We start from the raw sequence: 25,809 nt of genomic DNA, 5'->3' as shown, positions 1-25,809 counted from the left end.
GGGTGAGTGTTAGGAAATCAAGATCCGACTATGGGGAAGTGAGCTTCTTTCTAATATGCTTGCTTGTGTGACAATAAGTATGATTAGAAATACACAGGGAGATTTATCTATAGAAAACTGTCCTTTAAAAGACAGTTCTTCTGTTTGTTGGGACTGATATTCCCAGTTACAGTGATGAGAGTTGATGTCCACTTGGAAGCAATTCGTTCAGTTTCCATTAAGCAGCCTAGAGCCTGGTTCAAAATGCAGTTAACTTTATTATTTGATGCTTTCTGGCTTTTGGGTGCCTAAAGAAACTCAAATTGTGTTTAAAGAGCAAGATATTAAATAAACTCCTCAACTTAAAAAATGTCAAGGGTGTGAGTTGGGAATGAAAATCAAAGTCCTTAATTTTTTATAAGAAACTTTATTCTGTGATGTATAAAAGTGGAGAGAAGATAACAACTTCATCATTGCACATTATTAAAAAGAAACACAGTGTCCAAGGATTCTTTTATATGTCTGGGCATAAAGCAAGTGCCCAGAAACTAATTACTGTTTCTTCAGGTCATTTAAACTATGTATGTGATTTGATTTTATGATTTGATTTATGCTTGAATCACAATAGTTGGGAAGACTGGAAAATTATGCTGGCATCATGTAGGTTTCAACATGTGCTTGGTGGAGATCCGACTTAGAGGAGAAACTTCTCCCAGTGAGGTCATTCTTTGACCAAATCTTCTTGTGTGGAGTTAAAAAAAGTCCATTATCCACTAAATTTTGTTTTGCCAAAAATTATATGGAGACATTCTAGTTCAGTAGTACCTAAAATGGCATTGGAGTTCAGTCGCTTCAGTCCTGTCTGACTCTTTGCAACCCTACGGACAAAAACCCGCCAGGCTCCTCTGTCCATGGGATTTTCCAGGCAAGAATATTGGAGTGGGTTGCAGACCCTCCTCCAGGGGATCTTCCCAACCCAGGGATCAAACCCACGGTCTCTTACATCTCTGGCATTGGCAGGCGGTTCTTTACCACTAGAGCCACCTAGGAAGTCCCATTTAACATCTATGGGTGTGTTATTCGCTCAGTCATGTCTTATTCTTTGTAGCCCCATGGACTGTAGCCTGCCAGACTCCTCTGTCCATGGGATTCTCCAGGCAAGAATACTGGAGTGGGTTGCCATTCCCTTCTCCACAGAATCTCCCCAACCCCGGGATCGAATCCAGGACTCCCACATTGCAGGCAGATTCTTTACCATCTGAACCACCAGGTATGGGTGCCTATTAGCAAACACAGATGGCATCACAGAGAAAAATATCTATTTGCAAACCAAGGAATAACTCTATGGCTCCACACATTGCATTAACCAAACTTTCCTGCGATGTCCTCCAATACTCTTCCATAATCTCACCTCATCGCTTGAAAACTCTCCTGCCCAGAGCACCAGCCCTGAGCACTTGTCTCATGCATCGAGGGATGGGATGGGGAGGGAGGTGGGAGGGGGGTTCAGGATGGGGAACACAGGTAAATCCATGGCTGATTCATGTCAATGTATGGCAAAAACCACTACAATATTGTAAAGTAATTAGCCTCCAACTAATAAAAATAAATGAAAAACAAAAACAAAAGCAAACAAAAAAAAAACCTCTCTTGCCTTTTGTTTCAGTAGCAGTGAATTCAGACTCAGGTCTGGCCTTGTGCAACTGTTTTAATAGCTTTGAATAAAATCTTCCTTACGTGTTTAACTTTGACTGGCAGAATTTTTGCTTTGATGCCCAAATGTGAATGTCTGTGTGGGCATGAAATCCTCTGTTGTTCCTATGAGCTGCCTCATAGAAGTAGTGTGGTTAACAGGTGTTTTCCTGGAGGATGGGGATAGGGTGAGTGAAGGGAAACTTGGGATGGAAATTTTCAAGACAACGTAGCTTCTCTGAGAGGTGAAAGTGAAAATCGCTCAGTCAAGTCTGACTCTTTGCAACCCCATGGACTATAGAATCCATGGAATTCTCCAGGCCAGAATACTGGAGTGGGTAGCCTTTTACTTCTCCAGGGGGTTTTCCCAACCCAGGGATAGAACCCAGGTCTCCTGCATTGCAGACGAGTTCTTCACCAACTGAGCTATCAGGGAAGCCTCTCTGAGAGGTGAGTGTGATACAAGGTTGAGGTTTACAGGCATCCTTCCTCTGGTTTCTCTCAAACTACTTTTGAGTCATTACTTTTAAAAAGACCAACCTTCATCTTCCTAGTGCAGACACTCCATCTCCATCTCGAAGTTCAAATATGATGTTAACATGCATATCAAGGGATAGGCAGGGTGAGGCATGGGAACCCCTGTTGCTTAGGCTGCTACAGAAGGGAATTCCCCAACTTTTGAGTAATTCACTAAATGCTTACATACTCCATAAGAATTCTTCTATGTTGATAACCTATTAGTGTTTAGAATCATATCTAACAAACATTAAAAATATTGTTTTCAGAACTATTTATTGTTAATACCTTATATCTCTATAGTACCTAATCATTTAGAAAATATTTTATATAAACATTATTTCAACCTTATTTCATAACTACTACCCACCCATATGTTTTTATATTTATTCCATCAACATATAATTTTGTGTAATTATTAAGTGCCAGATGAAACCATATAACTACATACTTATAAATGCATTTTTAGATTGAGGAAAATGAAAGTAAGGGAAACTAAATGACTAGTTTAGTATCACAAAATAAGAATTTTTAGATCTAGGGCTTGCACCCAGGGAGTAAAATGAATCCAGCACCCTTCTCACTCCTTTTAGGTTTGGAAAGGTGTTTTATTCCAGCAGTGCAAATGACCAAGACCTTATTTAGTTTGATCTATAAAGTGTGAGGTTTTTACCCCCCTGAAAAATAAATCTCTGTCTTGTAGGTGAGAAGGCTAGCTCAGGAACTAGAGAAATATTGTGATATCTGTGTTTTATCATTGCCAGAAGGAGAGGAAATAGAAGAAAGAGCTAAGTCAGTTTCTATATAATGTCAATTTGTATCACCTTATGATACATATATGTGTCTAAAATGATGTAACCACCACTTCTTTGTGCCTTGGAAGATCAGCTTCAGCTAAAACTTATGCTGTTATTTATTAAGTGCTTTCTTCTGAGAAGCTATCCACACTATCCAAAAACTAGTTAATTTTCTAATTTGTATACCATTATGCTGCAAGGAGATCCAATCAGTCCATCCTAAAGGAGATCAGCCTGAGTGTTCATTGGAAGGACTGATGCTGAAGCTGAAACTCCAATACTTTGGCCACCTCATGAGAAGAGTTGACTCATTGGAAAAGTCCCTGATGCTGGGAGGGATTGCAGGCAGGAGGAGAAGGGGACGACAGAGGATGAGATGGCTGGATGGCATCACCAAATCAATGGGCATGAGTTTGAGTAAACTCCAGGAGTTGGTGATAGACAGGGAGGCCTGGCGTGCTGCGATTCATGGGGTCGCAAAGAGTCGGACACAACTGAGCGACTGAACTGAACTGAACTGATGTGAAAATAGTGGCACAGGGAATTAAAATTATTTGGACAATGTCAGAAAAAGTGTGAGACAGAAGAGATGTGTCTATACACAGAAACTGATTTAAATACATTTGAATTCAATTGTCAAGACAGCAAATAACAGTGGTAATATTAATATTAAAACTTTACTATGTTAATTATTTATTATATTAATTATGTATTCAACTTGTTCTTTTAGAGAATCTTATCATGTTTCATTAGGATATAGTTGCAGTTGACTTTCCTTGCAGTATTTATATAGTGTGAGCAAGGAGGCACTGGCAAATATGTTAGTCAGGATAAGGTAAGTTATACTGTGGTAAACCATTAGCCATGAATTCCAGTGGTTTAATACAATAAAAGTTTATTTCTGTACCATGTCACATGTTCAAAGCTGGACAGAGGCAGGCTCTGCTCCACAAAGTCACAACAAATCTCTGGTATGAGGGGCATTGACATTTCAACATGAGGTTTCAGAGTTTGTTGCAGGACAGGAAGACGGAGACTGGAGAGTTGCACAGAGAGGTTTTCACCCCTTCATCCTGCACATGACACAGTCCTTTCCACGCACATCTCTTTGGTCAAGACTAGTCACTCTGATGCCCCTAACTGCAAGAACTCCTAGGAAGTTTAGTTTCCCATGTGTCCAGGAAGGAAGGAGAGCTGAGTATGTAGTATTTATCTCAGCATGTTTGTGAAACTCACAACATATATGATGGGATCTGAAAATAGAGAAGATGGAAAAAGTGTGTAAAATAATAGTTTGAATAAAAGAAACCACAACTGGCTGCTCACCACTGTGTCTAATTCTGCTTAGATCAAAGTGTATGTTTATCCATCTATCTTTCTACATACTGCTTATACGTCATAAATCACTTTACATATTGTATTTTTCAGGGTTCTCCAGAGAAACAAAATAAATAGGATGTGTATATAACTGAGGAAGAAATTTATTTTAAGGAATTGGCTCATGTGTTTATTGAAGTTGGCAAATCTAAAATCCACAGGTGGGCTGGCAGGCTGGAGACCGAAAGAAGAGCTGATACAGCAGTTCAGATGCACAAGTCGTCTGCTGTAGAATTTTCTCTTGCTCAAAAGAGGTCAATCTTTTGTTTTATTTAGAACACACCTGATTGGATGAGGCCCACCCATACATTAGAAAGTGATCTTCTTCATTCAAAGTTCCAATTTAAATGTTGCTCTCATCCAAAAACACTCTTATAGGCATATCCAGAAAAAATATTTATCCACAGATTGGGACTCCGTGGTCCAGCCAAGCTGACACATAAAATTAACCATGACCCATTCTCAAGTATACCTCCACCCACCAGCTATGAGAACAAGGATGATGGACTTGCCTTTACAACCAGTAACCTCAGCATGAAATTTTCTTTTATAGCCACATTCAGATATATGGTTCCTTAAGAATCATCAAACGCTTTCATAATAATCCCTTCGGAATTCCTGCAAAATGTTTTGCTTTCAAACATCAAGTTTTGAAATGAAGTCTAGTGAAATCTAAAACCTAGTGGCATTGTTTTATATTGATTAGTAAATTCCTTTACAATATCTACTCTCCTGGAGGATTCTAATTACTAAACCATTACAGTTTTTTTATAAAAATTTTTCCTTAGAGTTTCACTGAAGCATGAAAATATTTCTACCCATCGAAATAAAAATTTTAAATGTGTGTTAAAACTAGATTCCTTTCTGTACTAAGAATTAGGGTCTTAGAATTCAATAGCATGCTGAAAAGTAGGAAGAAAAATTTTGCCTGAAAAACAGTCATCCAACTTTTATAAGCAGAAGAAAGGAAGAAAAGATCAACTACCACATAGAAAACTTCATGAGATACAGTTTTTCAATAATTTTTCTTTTGTAATGAATACTGGTAAAGCTCACTGAATTAATAAAAGAAGCATAATCAAGTTATCACCTATTTCTAGAGCACTGGACCAGGATTAACAAAATAATGTTGGTAAATTGCTTTCAGAATCTCAGGGAAAGGGCATTGAGTAAGAAAGTAGCTGACTAAGTACTGATTAAAATACGTTCACACACATACACACACAAACATATACAAACACTGATATGTGTGTGTGTGTCATAATGGGTGCTACATGTCCTTATGTTATCTGAAATAAAGATTCACAACCTTGGTGGTATTGACATTTTAGGTCAAACAGAGTGTTGTGGAGGCTGCTTTGTGCATTGTGGAAAGTTTACCAGCATCCCAGATCTCTATCCAAACAGGGACAATATTTACTCTAGTTGTGACAACCAAAACTGTCTCCAGATGTTGCCAAATGTCCCCTGGAGGGCAAAATCATCTCTAATCTAGAACCACTGCCTTAGAGGCCAAGACAGAACTGACGTGAAGGAGTTTCAATATGACACAATTCCTAAATCTGACTAAAAGGAAACTTTCATATTTAAAGGAGAATAAAATTATTGATTTTTAAGGTGATAGTTTAAAGAAGACTTCTTTTTTTTTTTTTAACTTTATAAGCTGGTTCCAAAAAAAAAAAAAAAAAAAGAGAGAGATACAAGAATGAGATAATTTCCAACAAATTTGGTGGAGGAATTGCTGTTTTGATTAGCTGTCATTTTGCTTAAGTCAGTGTGCTATTAGAACAGGAGCAGACAAATAGACCAATGAAATAGGATAGAGAGCCTAGAAACACACATGGACACAGAACATCCCTAACATTTGTGGGGCCTGAGACAGGGTTGCGAATGGAAGCCCATGCTGGTTGTCCACCCACCAGATTGGTTTATTGGCTTATAAGCTTATAGGAAAACTGTTTAAGTATTGACTGTTGCAAAGAATGAGAGGGAAATTATCAGTAATTTTGGTAGGAGTTGAAATTGATGTAACTACTTTCAAGGATCCTTGGCAACATGTAGTAAAGAAGAAGATGGTCATATAGCACTAAACATCTACAGAAAAGAAATTCTCACACAAGTGCACAAACATTGCAAATGTTCTCAATGTTGATCAGTGGAGGAAATACAAATACTTCATGGTATGGTCATACAAAGAAACCTACATTCATGAAAATGAATGAAATGCGTGTAATATCAGGTTATGCTTTGAATATATACATAATATTAAGGAAATATGTATATTGAAGAAAAGTATATAATCATGAACAAATGATGAGCCAATTTCAAATCATGTTTTTCTAGGCTTTAAAATTTATTTCTAAAACTTTGAGGTGGCAGATTTTTATTAGTTTGAATAACACTTGGAAATGAGAAAAGACTTATTAAATAATTTAAAAAACTAAACAACAGCTTTTCCTTTGCTCAGTAAAATTAGTGAGATTTTACTGTTTATAGACACCTGCAAGGTACATAGCAGCTTGGCAAAAACTAAGAAATTGACAAAATGTAGAATTAAACTTTTATTCAATACTATGCTTACATTCTTTAAATTTACAAAGACTATATCTTTAGAAAAACTACCTTTGAGAACAGCAGTTTACTTGCAAAAAAGGACTGTTTTGCTTCATTTTTGTTGCTGGAATCTCTGTCCTCTGCACAGTTTCTAGGACAGGGTAATCACGTCACAATTGCTGCGGGAAAGAATGAGCAGTGTAGGGCTTCCTTGATGGCTCACTGGCAAAGAATCCACTTGCCAGTGCAGGAGACATAGGTTCTATTCTTGATCCAGGAAGATCCCACATGCCGCAGAGCAACTAAACCCATGTGCCACAATTATTGAGCCTGTGCTCTAGAGGTCGGGAGCCACAACTACTGAGGTCACAGGCCCTCGAGCCCATGCCCTCCAACAAGAGAAGTCACTCTAATGAGAATCCCGTGCACTGCAACTGGAAAGCAGCCCTTGTTCTCCACAACTAGGGCAAAGCCCCTGCAGCAAAGAAGACCCAGCACAACCACTAAATAAATGAATAAAATCATTAAAAAAAAGAATGAGCAGTGTATTTCAGTTACTATTATACAAATGCCTGACAACTAGCTGTTATACCCAGGTGGCTATAACGCAATGTTCTTTGTCATAAATTATTTTACCTTTCTGTCAATATGATCAGTTAAATATATTCTATTTGCTTTAAATATAAAATTTCAAATCATATTTTGTTATAACAGCCACTCTGATTTCTGTAATTATTTATCTTCTATGCTACAGTCCATGGGGTTGCAAAAGAGTTGGACATGACTTAGCAACTAAACAACAACAAAATTAGGTTAATATTGTCTATAACTGCAATTACATGTATACATAATTAAATATATGTCAGTGGTTCTTAGCTTGGGGTAATTTTGCCTGTGTAGGGGCATTTCACAAAGTTCAGAGATATTTCTGGTTGCCACAAATGGAAGGCATTAGCTTCTGGGATCTAGAGGGTAGATCTAGAGGGTATGCCAGGCATACCACAACACACAGGACAGCTCCTCACTCACATGCACAAAACACTTAGCTGAACTAAAATGTCAACCATGTAGTTTTTGAGAACCCTGATTTGAAGCTCTATACAGTCAGCTAAAACAAGTCTGGGAATTGACTGTGGCTCAGATCATGAACTCCTATTGCCAAATTCAGACTTAAATTGAAGAAAGGAGGAAAAATCACTAGATCATTCAGGTATGACCTAAATCAAATTCCTTACTATTATACAGTGGAAGTGAGAAATAGATTCAAAGGATTAAATCTTATGGACAGAGTGCCTGAAGAACTATGGATGGAGGTTTGTGACATTGTAGAGGAGGCAGGGATCAAAACCATCCCCAAGAAAAAGAAATGCACAAAGGCAAAATGGTTTTCTGGGGAGGCCTTACAAATAGCTGTGAAAAGAAGAGAAGTGAAAGGCAAAGGAGAAAAGGAAAGATATACCTATTTGAATGTAGAGTTCCAAAGAAGAACAAGGAGAGATAAGAAAGCCTTCCTCAGTGATCAGTGCAAAGAAATAGAGGAAAAAAATAGAATGGGAAAGACTAGAGATCTCTTCAAGAAATTTAGAGATACCAAGGGAAAATTTCATGCAAAGATGGGCAGAAATGGTATGGACCTAACAAAATCAGAAGATATTAAGAAGAGGTGGCAAGAATACACAAAACAACTATACAAAGAATATCTTTACAACCAAGATAATCATGATGGTGTAATCATCACTCACCTAGAGCCAGACATCCTGGAATGCGAAGTAAAGTGGGCCTTAGGAAGCATCAGTACGAACAAAGCTAGTGGATGTGATTCCAGTTGAGGTATCTCAAACCCAAAAAGATGATGCTGTGAAAGTGTTTCACTCAATATGTCAGCAAATTTGAAAAAGTCAGCAGTGGCCACAGGACTGGAAAAGGTCAGTTTTCATTCCAATCCCAAAGAAAGGCAACGTCAAACAATGCTCAAACTATCGCACAATTGCACCTTATCTCACACACTGGCAAAGTAATCCTCAAAATTCTCCAAGCCAGACTTCAACAGTACATGAACCAAGAACTTCCAGATGTTCAAGCTGCATTTAGAAAAGGAAGAGGAACCAGAGATCAAACTGCCAACATCCATTAAATCATCGAAAATTCAAGAGAGTTCCAGAAAAACATCTATTTCTGCTTTATTAACTATGCCAAAGCCGTTGACTGTGTGGATCACAATAAACTGTGGAAAATTCTTAAAGAGACAGGAATAACAGAGCACCTGACCTACCTCTTGAGAAATCTGTATACAGTTTAAAAAGCAACAGTTAAAACTGGACATGGAACAATAGACTGGTTCCAAATTGGGAAAGAAGTATGTCAAGGCTGTATATTGTCACCCTGCTTATTTAACTTATATGCAGAGTACATCATGAGAAATGCTGGGCTGGATGAAGCACAAGCTGGAATCAAGATTGCTGGGAGAAATATCAATAACCTCAGATATGCAGATGACACCACCCTTATGGCAGAAAGCAAAGAACTAAAGAGCCTCTTGATGAACGTGAAAGAAGAGAGTGGAAAAGTTGACTTAAAACTCAACATTCAGAAAACTAAGATCATGGCATCTGGCCCCATCACTTCATGGCAAATAGATGGGGAAACAGTGGAAACAGTGACAGACTTTATTTTGAGGGGCTCCAAAATCACTGCAGATGGTGACTGCAACCATGAAATTAAAAGACACTTGCTCCTCAGAGAAGACTCTTGAGAGTACCTTGGACTGCAAGGAGATCCAACCAGTCCATCCTAAAAGAGACCAGTTCTGGGTGTTCATTGGAAGGACTGATGTTGAAACTGAAACTCCAATACTTTGGCCACCTGATATGAAGAGCTGACTCATTGGAAAGACCTTGATGCTGGGAAAGATTGAAGGCAGGAGTAGAAAGGGTTGACAGAGGATGAGATGGTTGGATGGCATCACTGACTCAATAGACATGGGTTTGGGTAGACTGTGGGAGTTGGTGATGGACAGGGAGGCCTGGCATGCTGTGGTTCCTAATATGCATTGGAAGGACTTACCCTGAAGCTGAAACTCCAATACTTTGGTCACCTGATGCGAAGAACTGACTTATTAGAAAAGACCCTGATGCTGGGAAAGATTGAAGAGTGGGAGGAGAAGGGGACAACAGAGGATGAGATGGTTGGATGCCATCACCGACTCAGTGGACATGAGTTTGAGTAAACTCTGGGAGTTGGTGATGGACAGGGAGGTCTGGCGTGCTGCAATCCATGGGGTCGCCAAGAGTCGGAAACAACTGAGCGACTGAACTGAACTGAACTGATTTATTCTGAAGGGAGAGGAAGGCCATTCAAAGATGATTTAGTAAGCTAATTCTTCAAAGTGAGCAGATGTGTAACAAAGAACAGGGTCTCCTCAAAGAAGTTCTAAAGCATGTCACTGGCTGCATGTTTATTTTACTTCTTCTTTTCATTAACTGTTGGTGCAGGGGCCCCTGCCTCTTCACGAAGCTGTATAAGACCAGATGTGGGACAGATTCTGGCTGAAAGCAAATATTTGTCTTTTCTTGCCCACGATAAAGAAGACGAAGAGTAAGCTGGAAAAATTTGATTCACCCTTCACTGTTCACATGGAACTGTCACAACCTTGTTGAAAAGCTATACCTCAGTATAAAATTAAAAGTTCAAAAGAACTAAAAAAGAAGAGAATTTGACTCAAAAGAGAGTTAAGGGACTTCCCTGGTGGTCCAGTGGTTAAGGCTTTGCCTTCTCAAGTAGGGGGTGTGGGTTCCATCCCTGGTTGGGGAACTAAGATCTCAGGTGTCTCATGGCCAAAAAAGCAAAATGTGAAACAGTAAAACAGAAGCAATATTGTAACAAATTTAATAAAGACTTTAAAAATGGCCCACATGAGGGAAAAAATGGGTTAAAACCCTGGACTTGGTGGTTCTGCAACTAATAGCTACATCATGCAGTTTAAAAAGGAAAGGCAAGTACATGGTTACCAACATTAGGAGACAATCTCCAAATGGAGATTTCAGTTTTCAGGGAAGCACAATAAAGCCAGATCCTGTCTCCACAGAATGTATGAGGACTATGTACATAATTTGCTCTCATCTATTTGAACATGAACAAGAGCTATTAAGTAAGTACACAAAGGCAGTGGATATAGCATTAGTAAACAGCATCAAGTGAATACAGAAGAAAATAATAAAAAATATCATGAGGACTATTCATAATCTTCTATAGTCAATAGGACAAGACTTTAAGTATATTAAAGGCCAAATAATTAAATTGTGCTTTATTGACTTTGAATTTTTTCATAGTCTATGCAAATAATAACTGAAATTATGTTAATCTAATACACTGTAGCGATCTTAATCTTAACCAAAAGGGCAAGAGGAAAATGATGAAAACATTTTTATAACTAGCCCTGTGGACATTGAATCTGAACTAAATTAAATTTTCCACTTTTAACAAATTGGGAAGACAAACATCAGATGTGTCTCACCGTAGGGAGAAAGTGAAGTGTTGTTATGATTTATTGTGAAATAAAATGTCCACATCTCATATATATGAGCAAGTATGAATATGTGTAAATCCCCTAGAACCATGCCTGCTACACAATAAACACTCAGTAAGTATGAGATACTGTTTTTATTAATGCTAAGTCCCAATCTGGCTTTAAATCTAAGTATTCTGTGACCAACCAAATAAAAAAAGCATAAGTGCAGTCTCCCCAGTCCAGAAGTATTCATGTTGTCAATTCTAAACATTAGGGGGAAATAAATATCTGGGGGAAAACCTATTTACCTATAAGAGGACTATGTTTTTCTGAGATACCAGTAAGAGCAATACACTACGGTTATTCTTCATGTCCAGCAAATGCTCTTCAACCAACCTCTTTTCAGTCAGAAGAAGCATAGGCAATCTGAATATGAACAGAAATCTGAGTAAGAAAAATCAGTGATACATGCCATCTCCCAGCAAGAACAGATGGAATGATGCTTTTTAGCCATGTTGAGATGAGCAAAGGGAGGTGTGTGCTGATTATGGTGAACTGGTGGAATGTTGTATGGAATTCCACAGAAAGAGTAGCTCAGCTGAAAAGTGTTTGTTCTGCTGATAATGGCATCAATAACATAAAACCAGCATGGAACCTATAAGAATAAAGCTATAGAGGCTGATTAAAGTGCATAAAATGAGATCTGAACAAATGTAGTACAAAAGAAAATGTGTATTGAATATAATCACAGATCAGATGGGAGCAATAAATGCTGAGAGCATAAACCTGTTTCTGGCAAGTAACATATAAAACATATATAACACACACAACCACATAATATGCAATTCAAGTTGCATTAAAATTTATTAGAAGTGTTTTTTAAATTTCTAAATATGGAGTTATTTTGAATTACCTCTTTGTTGTTAGCTACTTATTGTATGGGCTTGTGGTTAGAATACATTGTCTAAAATTGATTTTTTGTAATTTGTTGAAACTTGTTTTGTGAACTAGCTTATGATCAATCAATTCATAAAAACAAAAAAGGGAGACAGGGCATAGGTACAAATACCACAGACAAAATAACAAGGATAATGTTAAAAACTTTATTCCAATAGTTTTGAAAACTAAAGCAAAAGTCACTCATAACAAATTTTTTAAAAATTTTATTTGATTTATAACATTAACATAGAATCAGCATTTAAAATCAATTTACCAACTGGAAATCTTATTGGACAGGAGGGTGAGCAGACATATGTGGTAAAGCAAGTAGACGAAAACATTAATGGTAGAATCTAGGTGGTAGGTACAGGGATGTTCACTAAAACTCCTTCAGCTTTGCTGTTTATTTGACAATTTTCATAATAAATTTTGGAAGAAAATTCTAAATATGTAGTAAAATTTTCTCATTCTTAAAAGAATGACACTCTATGTCTAACATAAATGATTCCAGAGAATAGAAAAAGTAGAAAAGATACTCAACTCATGTAATAAGAATAATATAACCTAATGAAATTGGACAAAGATAAAAAGAAAAAATTTATACACTAATTTTATGTTGCTTATGTGAGAATTGCTGCAAAACATAACAGAATAGCTCTATGGCATTGTGGGCAGGGACGTTTTTCTTAAGGAAGTTGCATAGAGTATATCTATAAGGATAAAAAAAAAAAAGGCGAAAAAGCACCACTGCTAAAGGAAAAAAGCACATTTTACTATATTAAAATTGACAATTTCATTCAGAGATAATACACCATTAAAAGCTTTTTAAAAGTTGCCAACCAGAAAGATTATTATTTAAATAATTATTAGAAACGCTAAAAAGAAACAGTAGGAAATTAAGGAAAATATAGCTACAGACAATTCAAAGAACACGAAATCCCAAGGGCTAAAAAGTATAAGAAAAAATGCTCAGTCTCACAACACACTAGGGAAATGTTAATGTAACATCAAGATAAAATTTCTATGTGAATGGCAAGCATTGAAATGTCTAACAATAAATGTTGACAAGGATGTGAGCGAATAGAAAATTTCATCCATGGCTGTTGGGAGAATAAATGACTATAGCCACTTCTGAAAGAAACTAGGTGATATCTAGTAAAACTGGACATGTTTACACTCTCAGTTCAGTTCAGTCGCTCAGTCATGTCCTACTCTTTGCGACCCCATGAACCGCAGCACGCCAGGCCTCCCTGTCCATCACCAACTGCCGGAGTCCACCCAAACCCATGTCCATTGAGTCGGTGATGTTATCCAATCATCTCATCCTCTGTCGTCCCCTTCTCCTAGTGCCCTCAATCCTTCCCAGCATCAGGATCTTTTCCAATGAGTCAGCTGTTTGCATCAGTATTGGAGTTTCCGGTTCAACATTAGTCCTTTCAATGAACACCCAGGACTGATCTCCTTTAGGATGGACTGGTTGGATCTCCTTGCAGTCCAAGGGACTCCCAAGAGTCTTCTCCAAAACCACAGTTCAAAAGCATCAACACTTACACTCTGCTACTGCTGCTGCCAAGTCACTTACTTCAGTCTTATCCGACTCTGTGCGACCCTATAGACGGCAGCCCACCAGGCTCCCCTGTCCCTGGGATTCTCCAGGCAAGAACACTGGAGTGGGTTGCCATTTCCTTCTCCAGCACATGAAAGTGAAAAGTGAAAGTGAAGTTGCTCAGTCGTGTCCGACTCTTCGCGACCACATGGACTGCAGCCTACCAGGCTCCTCTGTCCATGGGATTTTCCAGGCAAGAGTACTGGAGTGGGGTGCCATTACCTTCTCCCTCTTACACTCTAGAACTGAGCAATTTCAATTATAGTGATCGTCTCTAGAAAAACCCATCTATGTGTACAACAAGCCACATGCAAGGTTATTACAAGGAAAAAAAATTGTCCATCAGAAGAATTGATAAAATTTTCCTTTAAAATAAAACCTAATGCTGTAGAAAATTCAAAAGAATAAACTAGAAAATAAGCTATTAATACAGTTACTAAAAATATACTGTAAAAGTATACCCAGAAAATAATTTTATAAAACTTTAAAAATTCTAAACACGATATTATAAATTGCTACATACATGTTGCTATTTAGTTACTAAGTCATGTCTGACCTTTTGCAACCCTATCAACTATAGCCTGCCAGGGGTTTTCTGTTCATGTGATTTCCCAGACAAGAATACTGGAGTGGATTGCCATTTCCTTCTCCAGGGTACCTTCCTGATCCAGGGATCAAACTTGCATCTCCTGCATTGGTGGGATGATTCCTTACTGCTGAGCAACCAGGGAAGGCTATATATCAGTCTGTCTATCTATCTATCTATCTATCTATCTATCTATCTATCTATCTATATGTATGTATTTATGTATATATATATATATATATATATATATACACACTCATATAGATGTAGAGAAAGTCTGAAATCATACATAGATGGGGTGATACATATCAAATTGAGGTTAGTGATTACCTCTGGTGACAGTAATGAGTTAGGGGGCTTTATTTTCTAAGGCAGGTACTGTTCTTTAATTGAAGGACAATAGCTTAGCAATATTGTGTTGGTTCCTGCCACACATCAACATGAATCAGCCACAGCTATACATATGTCCCTTCCTCTTGAACCTGCCTCCTACCATCCAGCCCTCTAGGCTGTTACAGAGCCCCAGCTTGAGTTCCCTGGGTCATAACAGCAAATTCCCATTTGGCTATCTATTTTGCATATGGTAGTGCATATGTTTCCATATTACTCTCTCCATTCATCCCACTCTGTCCTTCCTTCCCCCACCTCCGTGTCCATAAGTCTGTTCTCTATGTCTGAGTGCTCTGAAAATAGGTTCATCAGTACTGTCTTTCTAGATTCCATATATATGCATTAATATATGATATTTGTTTTCCTCTTTCTGATTTACTTCACTCTGTGTAATAGGCTCCAGGTTCATCCACTTCATCAGAACTGACTCAAATGAGTTCCTTTTTATGGCTGAGTGATAGTTCATTGTATATATGCACCACAACTTCTTTATCCATTCATCTGTGGATGGACATTTAGGTTGCTTCCATGTCCTAGTTATTGTGAATAATGCTGCAATGAACATTGGGGCACATGTGTCTTTTTCACTTTTGATTCCCTCAGGGTATATACTGAGTAGTGGGATTGCTGGGTCATATGGTAATTTTATTCCTAGTTTTTAAGGAATCTTCATACTGGCTTCCATAATGACTATATCAATTTACATTCCCACCAACAGAGAAGAGGATTCCCTTTTCTCCATACCCTCTCCAGCATTTACTGTTTGTAGATTTTTTTATGATAGCTATTCTGGAAAATGTGAGGTAATATCTCATTGTAGATTTGATTTGCATTTCTCTATTAATGAGCGATGTAGTTAGGGGACTTTAGTTGCTTATTTCTTTTGGGAAAATATATGGGACAAATATTTAAAACAATCTAATTATTAATTAATTTGTTAAGTTCTTAAGCTTTAAAATTTGCACAATGGGTCCATGGGATGGTGGATACACTGTTGTTGTTAATAGTACTTTTCTATATGTTTGGAGTATTTCATAATTAAAAATTTTAAATAGATAAAATTAATATATATGGAATGTATAACACTGCAATGAACATAAGGGTGCATATATCTTTTAGAATTTTGTACTTTACTTTCCTAACCTTAAATTAGATAATCATACTAAGTACAGGAAATCCTGGCATGCTGCAGTCCACAGGGTTGCAGAGAGTCGGACACGGCTGAGGGACAGAATAACAACAACCTTGGCAATTAAAGCAAATGTAAAGAATTTTGATAATATTTAGATAAAACTGTGCAAAATCTTACTGCACTTTTTACATAAGACTCTCTTAACCTTACTTCCCCACCCAGGCTTCCACAGCTCTACTCATATGATCATACCTGGTAATATCTTCAATAAAGTTAACTGAGCAATGAATGAACTTTTCATATCAAAGATTTCTATGAGCTCATATTTTCCCCAAAAGTGAAGATGCGGACTAAATGGTCTTTTCTAGAATATCATTGTTGATTTTTAACATTTTCCCCTAAGAAAGACAGTAACATATATTACAGTGATGCATTTTCATGAAGAAATCCTAGAACCTATCACAAGGTCTTGCTTTGGATTTATGTTAAATGGGTTAAATCATCCAACAGCTAATTCTAACATCTGAGAAACAGGAAACAACTGAGTAAAGGTCCACATAGTCAAAGCTATGGTTTTTCCAGGAGTCATGTCGAGATGTGAGAGTTGGACCATAAAGAAGTCTGTGCATTGAAGAATTGATGCTTTTGAACTATGGTGTTTGAGAAGACTCGAGAGTCCCTTGGATAGCAGCAAGATCACACCAGTCAATTCTATAAGAAATCCACCCTGAATATTCATTGGAAAGACTGATGCTGAAGTTGAAGCTCCAATAGTTTGGCCACCTGATGAGAAGAGCTGGGCTCATTGGAAAAGACCCTGATGCTGAGAAAGATTAAGAGTAGGAGGAGAAGGGGGCAACAGAGGACGAGATGGTTGGATGACATCACCAACTCAATGGATATAAGTTTGAGCAAACTCTAGGAGACAGTAAAGGACAGGGAAGCCTGGCGTGCTGCAGTCCACGAGGTCGGAATGAGTCAGACATGACTGAGCAACTGAACAACGACAAAAGGGAAATAGCTGGTTTTCCAACTCTTCTGAGAATTTTTATACTTACCTTTACAGAAATTCAGAACAATACTTGGAGAGATGGAGGGTGTGATTAAATTGTCATTTGTTATACATATTTTTTCAGAGAGCTGAAAAAAGGGATTATAAATTGTCAACAAGAAAGTTTTGAATCTCCTGACTCACAAGCTGACATTTCTTCATGGTGAAGACTTAGAAGATATACTGGTGATGATTGCTTTGATAATTCTGATATTGTGGCTTTGTCTCTTAGGGGACACTTAATCAGACTCTAATAAAAGTTAACAATATGATATCCCTTGAGAACATGCAATTATATTGTGATGCATCTTTCAATTCACACACTGACATTCTGAGTGCTTTAAAAAGGTACTCCATCAGCCATTCAGATAGTAGAAATGAAAAACAGATGGGTTGTAAAGAATAAAAACAGGAAGAGAAAAATGAGGCTCAGTATCACTCCTGCATTTGCAGAGCACTGCTTGCATCTCTTCAGTTCACCAAAGCTCAGGTGCAGATGGAAAGTGATGCCTGTACCTCTAGAAACAATCTGTCAACAGCTCCTGCCATCCCAATCTCCATCTCCACGTTTGTTGTGTTTTTTTAACCATAATTTACTCTTATGAGAGAGAGGCTTTCAGAACACTGTAAGAAATATTTACAGCTACTCCACAAAACTCTTAACACTTAGTTAATGCAAAACATCACCAATGCTGAAAGTGAAAGTGAAAGTGAAGTTGCTCAGTCCTGTCTGACTCTTTGTGACCCTGTGGACTGTAGCCCACCAGGCTCCTCCATCCATGGGATTCTCCAGGCAAGAATACTGGAATGGGTTGCCATTTCCTTCTCCAGGGGATCTTCCTAAACCAGGGATCGAACCCAGGTCTCCCGCATTGCAGGCAGAAGCTTTAACCTCTGAGCCACCAAGGAAGCCCACCAATGCTGAAGAGTCCCTCAAATTACACCTGACCAAATTGTGTTACTAGAGACACTAAGAATCCTACTGGAACTAAGATCTTTCTTCAAAAAATTGAGATATAATTATAATGCATTTGGAACTGAGATATTAAAAGAACCCAGCTCAGGGAAATAAAAGATGCAAGGCTGTACTTTGTAATTAGCAGTTAATAAACAAGGCTGATCATCCAGGAAAACTTCTGCAAACCTTGAAACTTTCTACAGTCATCATTATGTTTTCTCCATTGATGTAGACAAAGGACAGGGCTACACTAAATATTTGCAGCCTGAGTTGACAAGGAGATTTTAAAGACACTAGGCACCCTACTGTCTAGGGATGTAACATTTTAAATACTTTTAATAGGCATGAGTTTTTTACTTTGACATAATTACTTTGTCTATATAATGTGTCAAACTGGATAAACTATGCTGGCTCTGTCTTGTTACTAAAAAACATCTAAATTTGAAGTCTACTTTAAACTTCTTTGAATACTCTTACTGTATCCACAGAACCACCTAACTACAGATTCAGTATCCATGTTTGGCAAATAGATTCAGAGGAGACTTGCACAAGATGGAATACCATATTATAGCAACCAGTACTTGATTGTTTAGTTATCATGCCTGCTTTCCATACATGTTCTGTTCAGAAGAAACATGAAGGGTTGCTAGTTTAAAATACTCTTTCTTCAAAGCTTGCTTTACATTTTGTAGAGTACTATCAGATTTTAAAAGGTAAGCTACTAGAAATGCTCAGAAGTGTTTTAGGGAATTGTATAGAGGTTTTTTTTTTTTTCCTTTGTTTAAATTATTTAGTCAAGTGAATATATGAAGATAAAAAATAAAACAGAGATAGGAGATAGAATATAAATCATGGCCAATGAGATGTCTCTTCCTGTGGGAAGACCGAGGTTCTTTACAACCTCATAGTTCTGGCTTAAAAAAAAAAATGGGGAAGTAAATATAAGTAACACTAGCCCTCAGGAATATATTAACTATAAAGCTGGCTTTAACATGAAGTATAAATTATCTAGCACGTTAAAACTCAAATACAGCCTCAACCACAGTCTCAGTAATAGAGACTGTCAAATTCCAGTTCTGAGGATGAATTCTGACCCTTTTCAAATTCTAAGGAGGACGCATGAGTAGGTTCTGTATTGAGGAAGTTCAGGGCTTCCCAAAGCAACTTCCCAGATACCTGAGGACAGAGCTGTTCATACCCAGTAGACCCCCAGCTCTGGAAAACAGCCAGTATATCCCAACTCTGACCAGAAGCAATTACTTTCCCAGCTGAGATGGAGAATAAAAGTTTATGGAGAGGAATGTCAAGGACTATAGTAAAAATGACTTCCCAAAACCCTGAGGAATAACCTGCCATTATTTATTATTCATTTAACATTTGTTAGATGAACCACAAAAAGCCTTGTTACTGAGAAGATAAAGTATTCCTGTCAGACCATAGCTTCTGTCAGAGACTTGCCTCCTCAGGTTGAACAAACTTTGAGGTTGACTAATTTTTCTAAACAATTTTCCCAAGATTTAAATCTCTGCATCTCCTAATTATTTTTACATAAAACAAGAAACTATATTTGTCCTGAGATATTTTCAAATATGGCCATGAAATCTTGTATTCTAAATTAAAATAATAATTTAAAATTATATCATTCGTTCATCTGTCATTGGACATGTAGGTTGCTTGCATGTATCGACTATCGTAAATAGCACTGCGATGAACATTGGAGTGTGTGTATCTTTTCAAATTATGGTTTTCTCCAAATGGATAAAGAAGATGTGGTATATTTATACAATGGAATATTACTCAGGCATAAAAAAGAATGCAAAGATACCGTTTGCAGCAGCATCCGTGGACCTACAGAATATCACACCAAGTGAAGTAAGACAAAGACAAGTATTATATATATCTTGTATATGGAATTTTTAAAAAATGATACAAATCAACTTACTTACAAAACAGAAATGGATTCATAGACATAGAAAACAATCTTAGGGTTACCAGAGGAGGACAGTGGGGGAGAGATAAATTAGGATTTGGGGATTATCATGTACACTCTACTGGGGCTTCTCAGATGGCTCAGTGGTAAAGAATCTGCCTGCCAAATGCAGGAGATATGAGTTTGATCCCTGGGCTGGGAAAATTTCCTGGAGGAGGAAATGGCAACCCATTCCAGTATTCTTGCCTGGAAAATTCCATGGACAAAGGAATCTGATGAGCTACAGCCTATGGGATTGCAGAACATGCATGCATACACACTACTATATATAAAATAGATGAACAAGGACCTACTATGTTTAAGCACTCCCTTAGCCTTAGAGCTTTGTCATACTTTAAACTCTGAGCCTTTACACAAGGCAAAATAATAACAGTTTAGTTATTAAACAAAATCAAGGACCGTTAGTTAGTCCTGAAGGAATATAGGTAGTATTCTGAGCCATACTCTGTGAGCTGTTTTGCAGATACTGAAGTCCCTACCAGGTGGAGAAAGATGACCACATTGTAGCTATGACAGAAGCTTTTCTGTTTCATATAATTCTGAGAACTGGCCTCAAAAACCCAGAGGAATCGGGTGGAGAGGGAGGTGGGAGGGGGGATCGGGATGGGGAACACATGTAAATCCATGGCTGATTCATGTCAATGTATGACAAAAACCACAACAATATTGTAAAGTAATTAGCCTCCAACTAATAAAAATAAATTTTAAAAAAGGGGAATTAATCCTAGAACTGAAGATTAACTGTACTTGAAACAGTCAAGGTGACACTGATCAGACCACCACATTACTGATTTTGAGATGATTCTCAGAGTTGACTGTGCTTCTCTGCCCCCTCCCTCTGCCAATACACCCCTGAAGTCCCCCTGTAAAAGCTCTCGCCCTTGACGTGGCACTAGTGGTAAAGAATCCACCTGCGAATGCAGGAGATGCAACAGACGTGGGTTCGATCCCTGGGTTGCGAAGATACCCTGGGAAGAGGAAATGGCAACCTACTCCAGTATTCTTGCCAGGAGAAACTCATGGACAGAGGAACCTGGGAGGCCACAGTCCAGGCTGTCACAAAGAGTCAGACGTGACTAAACGTCTGAGCACACACACGCTGCCTGAGTGGCAATTGGGAGTTGGTTTTTGGACATGAGTCCACCTTATTCCTTGGTTGCTGGCCTCCAAAATAAAGTAACTTTTCCTTTTTAACACTTATCTCTCAAGTATTGGCTTTTGAGCGGTGAGCAGCTGGACCTGGGTTTAGTAGTAGTATTGCACAGGGAACTATACTCAATATTTTGTAATAATGTATAAGAGAAAAGAATCTGCAAGAAACACATATTCATATATAACTGAATCACTTTGCTGTATACCTGAAACTAACATCTTGTGAATCAAATACTCTTCAGTTAAGATAAATATCAAACAATTGAGGATATAAATATTAGGTAGCTATCATAGTATTGAAGTCAAAGAAAAAACAGTTTCTTACATGTTGTTTTTGTATGTTCTAGACTCACTTCATCTTATAGAAATATTGAATTTTAAGCTAAAAATAAAGGTCTGACCACAGTCCTCAGCTTCACATTTGGACTATTCCAGTGTGTTTAGTCAGTTTTTCTTGACTCTCTCATAAGTGCTGAATAAATCTCAAACTCAACAAATTCAAAATTGCACTCACAGAAGAACCTTTTCTACCTCCAAATACCACTATAGAGGCTCCTTATCTACTATTTACTCTCTTATTTAAGATTGCACTGTACAACAGTGATTAAAATTGGAGATTTCAGAACCAGCCAATTCACTTAGCTTGCCCTGATTCCAAGTTTACTAGGGAGGAAAAGGGATTATAATTTAAATTTGGCTCTTCTAGAGACCTCCACTCTTATCAAGATGCAACATTATGTAAAGGATTTATTCTTCTGCCCAAAAAAACTAAGAAATAGAACAATTTTATGAAATAACAGTTTTCAGACATTGGATATCAGGCAAAACAGGACAGTGATCTCTGAAAGGAAGGAAATAGTTGAGCCCTATAATTGCTTCAACTTATAGCACAGAGAGAGTTTCCAGGCAGCGGCTTAAAGAAGGGGGAATCCAGGCAGAGCCTGGTGATAACCCGAGTTGAATAGATGCAGTTGGGAGTCTGGGGAGGACAGGTGGCTATAGTTTGCAGAGCAGAGTATCAGAGAGGAGAGACGTGCAAAGACAGAAAGATCTCCAGAAATCCTGTCACCTATTCTGCTGAATACTAATCAAAGCATATTTGTCAGGAAACTACCTGAAGGTAAAGAAATAATCACTTAAAATTATTAGATGAGGTGATCACAAGGGCTCACACAGTGCTGGGAATAATTCATGCTCCAACCAGTGTGTGTGTGTGTGTGTGTGTGTGTGTGTTAGTTGCTCAGTTGTGTCTGATGATTTGCGACCTCTTGGATTGTAGCCACCAGGCTCCTCTGTCCATGGAATTCTCCAGGCAAGAATACTGGAGTGGGTTGCCATTCCCTTCTCCAGGAGATCCTCCCAACCCAGGGACTGAACCCGGTTCTCCCGTATTGCAGGCAGATTCTTTACTATCTGAGCTTCCAGGGAAGCCCTCCAATCAGAGAGGAAAACCTCAAAGGTAACAGAGCATCAAGTAAAACATTGAGAAAGATGTTGCCTCAGTAGTGAGGGAAAGGCAATCCCAGTACAGGCTGTCTTGAACTTACCCAATAAATCTTAAGAGCAAATTGTTTCCAAATGACTGTGCCCCAGAATAACACTCAATATTTATAGAAGTAAAAATATATCTTAAATATACCTAGTATTTAGCAAAGTAAAATCAACAAGGTCTGGCTCTCAATTGAAAAAAAACAAAACAAAACACAGTACCAGGAAGAAAGAGAACAAAACTATGGCTCTTAAATGAGAGGAAAATCAAGCAATAAGAAGCAGCAAAATGACAGAAATGACAAAATTAGTAGGCAAGAACAACAAAAGTTATGAAACCTATATTACATACACTCAAACTCACCTCATCCAGGGTGAGTTTAATATGTAAGGTTCACAGAATTTAGATAAAAACTGCAAGAAGAAAGGAATAAGATACGGGATCTAATAAACAAAAACCTAAGTTGACTAAATTAAAAGCTGAAATAAAAAAAAAAAAAAGAAAACCACTGAAATGACTAAATTGACTTGGATTTAGTTAAATTAAGTGTTCTGTTCTAAAGAAAAAAATGGAAGGTTGAGAGCTATGTTAGAATACTTTGTCTTTTTCTTTTTTCCATTTATTTTTATTAGTTGGAGGCTAATTACTTTACATCATTACAGTAGTTTTTGTCATACATTGAAATGAATTAGCCATGGATTTACATGTATTCCCCATCCCGGTCCCCCCTCCCACCTCCCTCTCCACCCGATCCCTCTGGGTCTTCCCAGTGCACCAGGCCCAAGCACTTGTCTCATGCACCCAACCTGGGCTGGTGATCTGTTTCACCCTAGATAATATACATGTTTCAATGCTGTTCTCTTGAAACATCCCACCCTCGCCTTCTCCCAGAGTCCACAAGTCTGTTCTATACATCTGAGTCTCTTTTTCTGTTTTGCATATAGGGTTATTGTTACCATCTTTCTAAATTCCATATATATGTGTTAGTATACTGTAATGGTCTTTATCTTTCTGGCTTACTTCGCTCTGTATAATGGGCTCCAGTTTCATCCATCTCATTAGAACTGATTCAAATGAATTCTTTTTAATGGCTGAGTAATATTCCATGGTGTATATGTACCACAGCTTCCTCATCCATTCGTCTACTGATGGGCATCTGGGTTGCTTCCATGTCCTGGCTATTATAAACAGTGCTGCGATGAACATTGGGGTGCACGTGTCTCTTTCAGATCTGGTTTCCTTGGTGTGTATGCCCAGAAGTGGGATTGCTGGGTCATATGGCAGTTCTATTTCCAGCTTTTTAAGAAATCTCCACACTGTTTTCCATAGTGGCTGTACTAATTTGCATTCCCACCAACAGTGTAAGAGGGTTCCCTTTTCTCCACACCCTCTCCAGCATTTATTGCTTGTAGACTTTTGGATAGCAGCCATCCTGACTGGCGTATAATGGTACCTCATTGTGGTTTTGATTTGCATTTCTCTGATAATGAGTGATGTTGAGCATCTTTTCATGTGTTTGTTAGCCATCTGTATGTCTTCCTTGGAGAAATGTCTGTTGAGTTCTTTGGCCCATTTTTTGATTGGGTCATTTATTTTTCTGGAGTTGAGCTGGAGGAGTTGCTTGTATATTTTTGAGATTAATCCTTTGTCTGTTGCTTCATTTGCTATTATTTTCTCCCAATCTGAGGGCTGTCTTTTCACCTTGCTTATAGTTTCCTTTGTTGTGCAAAAGCTTTTAAGTTTCATTAGGTCCCATTTGTTTATTTTTGCTTTTATTTCTGAAATTCTGGGATGTGGGTCATAGAGGATCCTGCTGTGATTTATGTCGGAGAGTGTTTTGCCTATGTTCTTCTCCAGGAGTTTGATAGTTTCTGGTCTTACATTTAGATCTTTAATCCATTTTGAGTTTATTTTTGTGTATGGTGTTAGAATGTGTTCTAGTTTCATTCTTTTACAGGTGGTTGACCAGTTTTCCCAGCACCACTTGTTAAAGAGGTTATCTTTTTTCCATTGTATATCCTTGCCTCCTTTGTTGAAGATAAGGTGACCATAGGTTCGTGGATTTATCTCTGGGCTTTCTGTTCTGTTCCATGAATACTTTGTCTTTGAACTTGCATTTTTTATGCTTTTTCAGTACTTTAATTCTAGCTTTTTTCTTAACCCATACATTTACCAATTTGGTTACTCACCATTTCTTACTGTGTCACACACCTTCAGTGTTGAATTATTTTTCTTTTCCCTTTGATATATGGTTTAGAAGTATCTTCATGAGCTTTGCATGTGTTAAGCCCCCTTAGTTTTTGCTGATTTGGAAATTTCTTAGTTGTTTTTCATTCTTGAAACATAGATTTTTCTAGATAAACCATTCTAGGTTGATAGCTCTTTGTTTTAGCACTTGGAGATTCTTAATTGTTTCCAATTGTTCTTGAGGATGTAGCCTTTGTTTAATTGTCTAATTATAGTTCCTTGGGTGTAGTCTGTCTTCTTTCTCTCTTTATCATCTTTTCTTTCTTTTGGCTGTGCTGTGTGGCATATGGGATCTTAGTTGCATTTGAGATCCTAGTTCCCAGATGAGGGATTGAACCTGCTCCCCTGCAGTGGAAGCATGAGTCTTAACCACTGGACCACCAAGCAAGTCCTTCTTTTCTTCCTTTTGTTGCTGTTGTTGTTCAGTCTCTAAGTCATGTCCGACTCTTTGCAACCCCATTTACTGCAGCACACCAGGCTTCCCTGTCCTTCATATCTCCTGAAGTTTGCTCAAAGTCAGACACTCTTTCTTCTGAGTGTTCTACTATTTCACTATCATGTAGGTGAGGGCATATTTCCTTTCTAAAAATCCTGCTTTGGATTCATTATGCTTTCTAAAAAAAACCTGATTGGTGTCTTTCATTAATATTGGAAAATTGTCACTGTATCTTCAGTGACAGCATTTCTCATATTCTTTTTATTATCTACTCTTGGTGAAAGTGAAGTCGCTTAGTTGTGTCTGACTCGTGATCCCATGGACTGTAGCCTACCAGGATCCTCCATCCATGGGATTTTCCAGGCAAGAGTACTGAAGTGGGTTGCTGTTTCCTTTTCTAGGGTATCTTCCC

At 37.9% G+C, this 25,809-nt stretch overlaps 1 protein-coding gene across 1 annotated transcript in view; it reads right to left on the bottom strand.

Moving 5' to 3' along the window:
* Positions 1–3,902: 3,902 nt before the first annotated feature.
* The window catches only part of SLC13A1 (solute carrier family 13 member 1), a 109,922-nt gene continuing 88,015 nt past the window's right edge, over positions 3,903–25,809 (bottom strand). The window contains exon 16 of the mRNA XM_020909473.2: positions 3,903–4,237. The gene's annotated coding sequence lies outside the window, so the exon portion shown is untranslated. The remainder of the gene's footprint in view (positions 4,238–25,809) is intronic.

Source organism: Odocoileus virginianus, chromosome 1, assembly GCF_023699985.2.
Source record: "Odocoileus virginianus isolate 20LAN1187 ecotype Illinois chromosome 1, Ovbor_1.2, whole genome shotgun sequence".
Taxonomy (NCBI): Eukaryota; Metazoa; Chordata; class Mammalia; order Artiodactyla; family Cervidae; genus Odocoileus; species Odocoileus virginianus.
The sequence above is the reverse complement of the archived record's forward strand: the minus strand, read 5'-3'. Positions and strand labels throughout refer to the sequence as shown.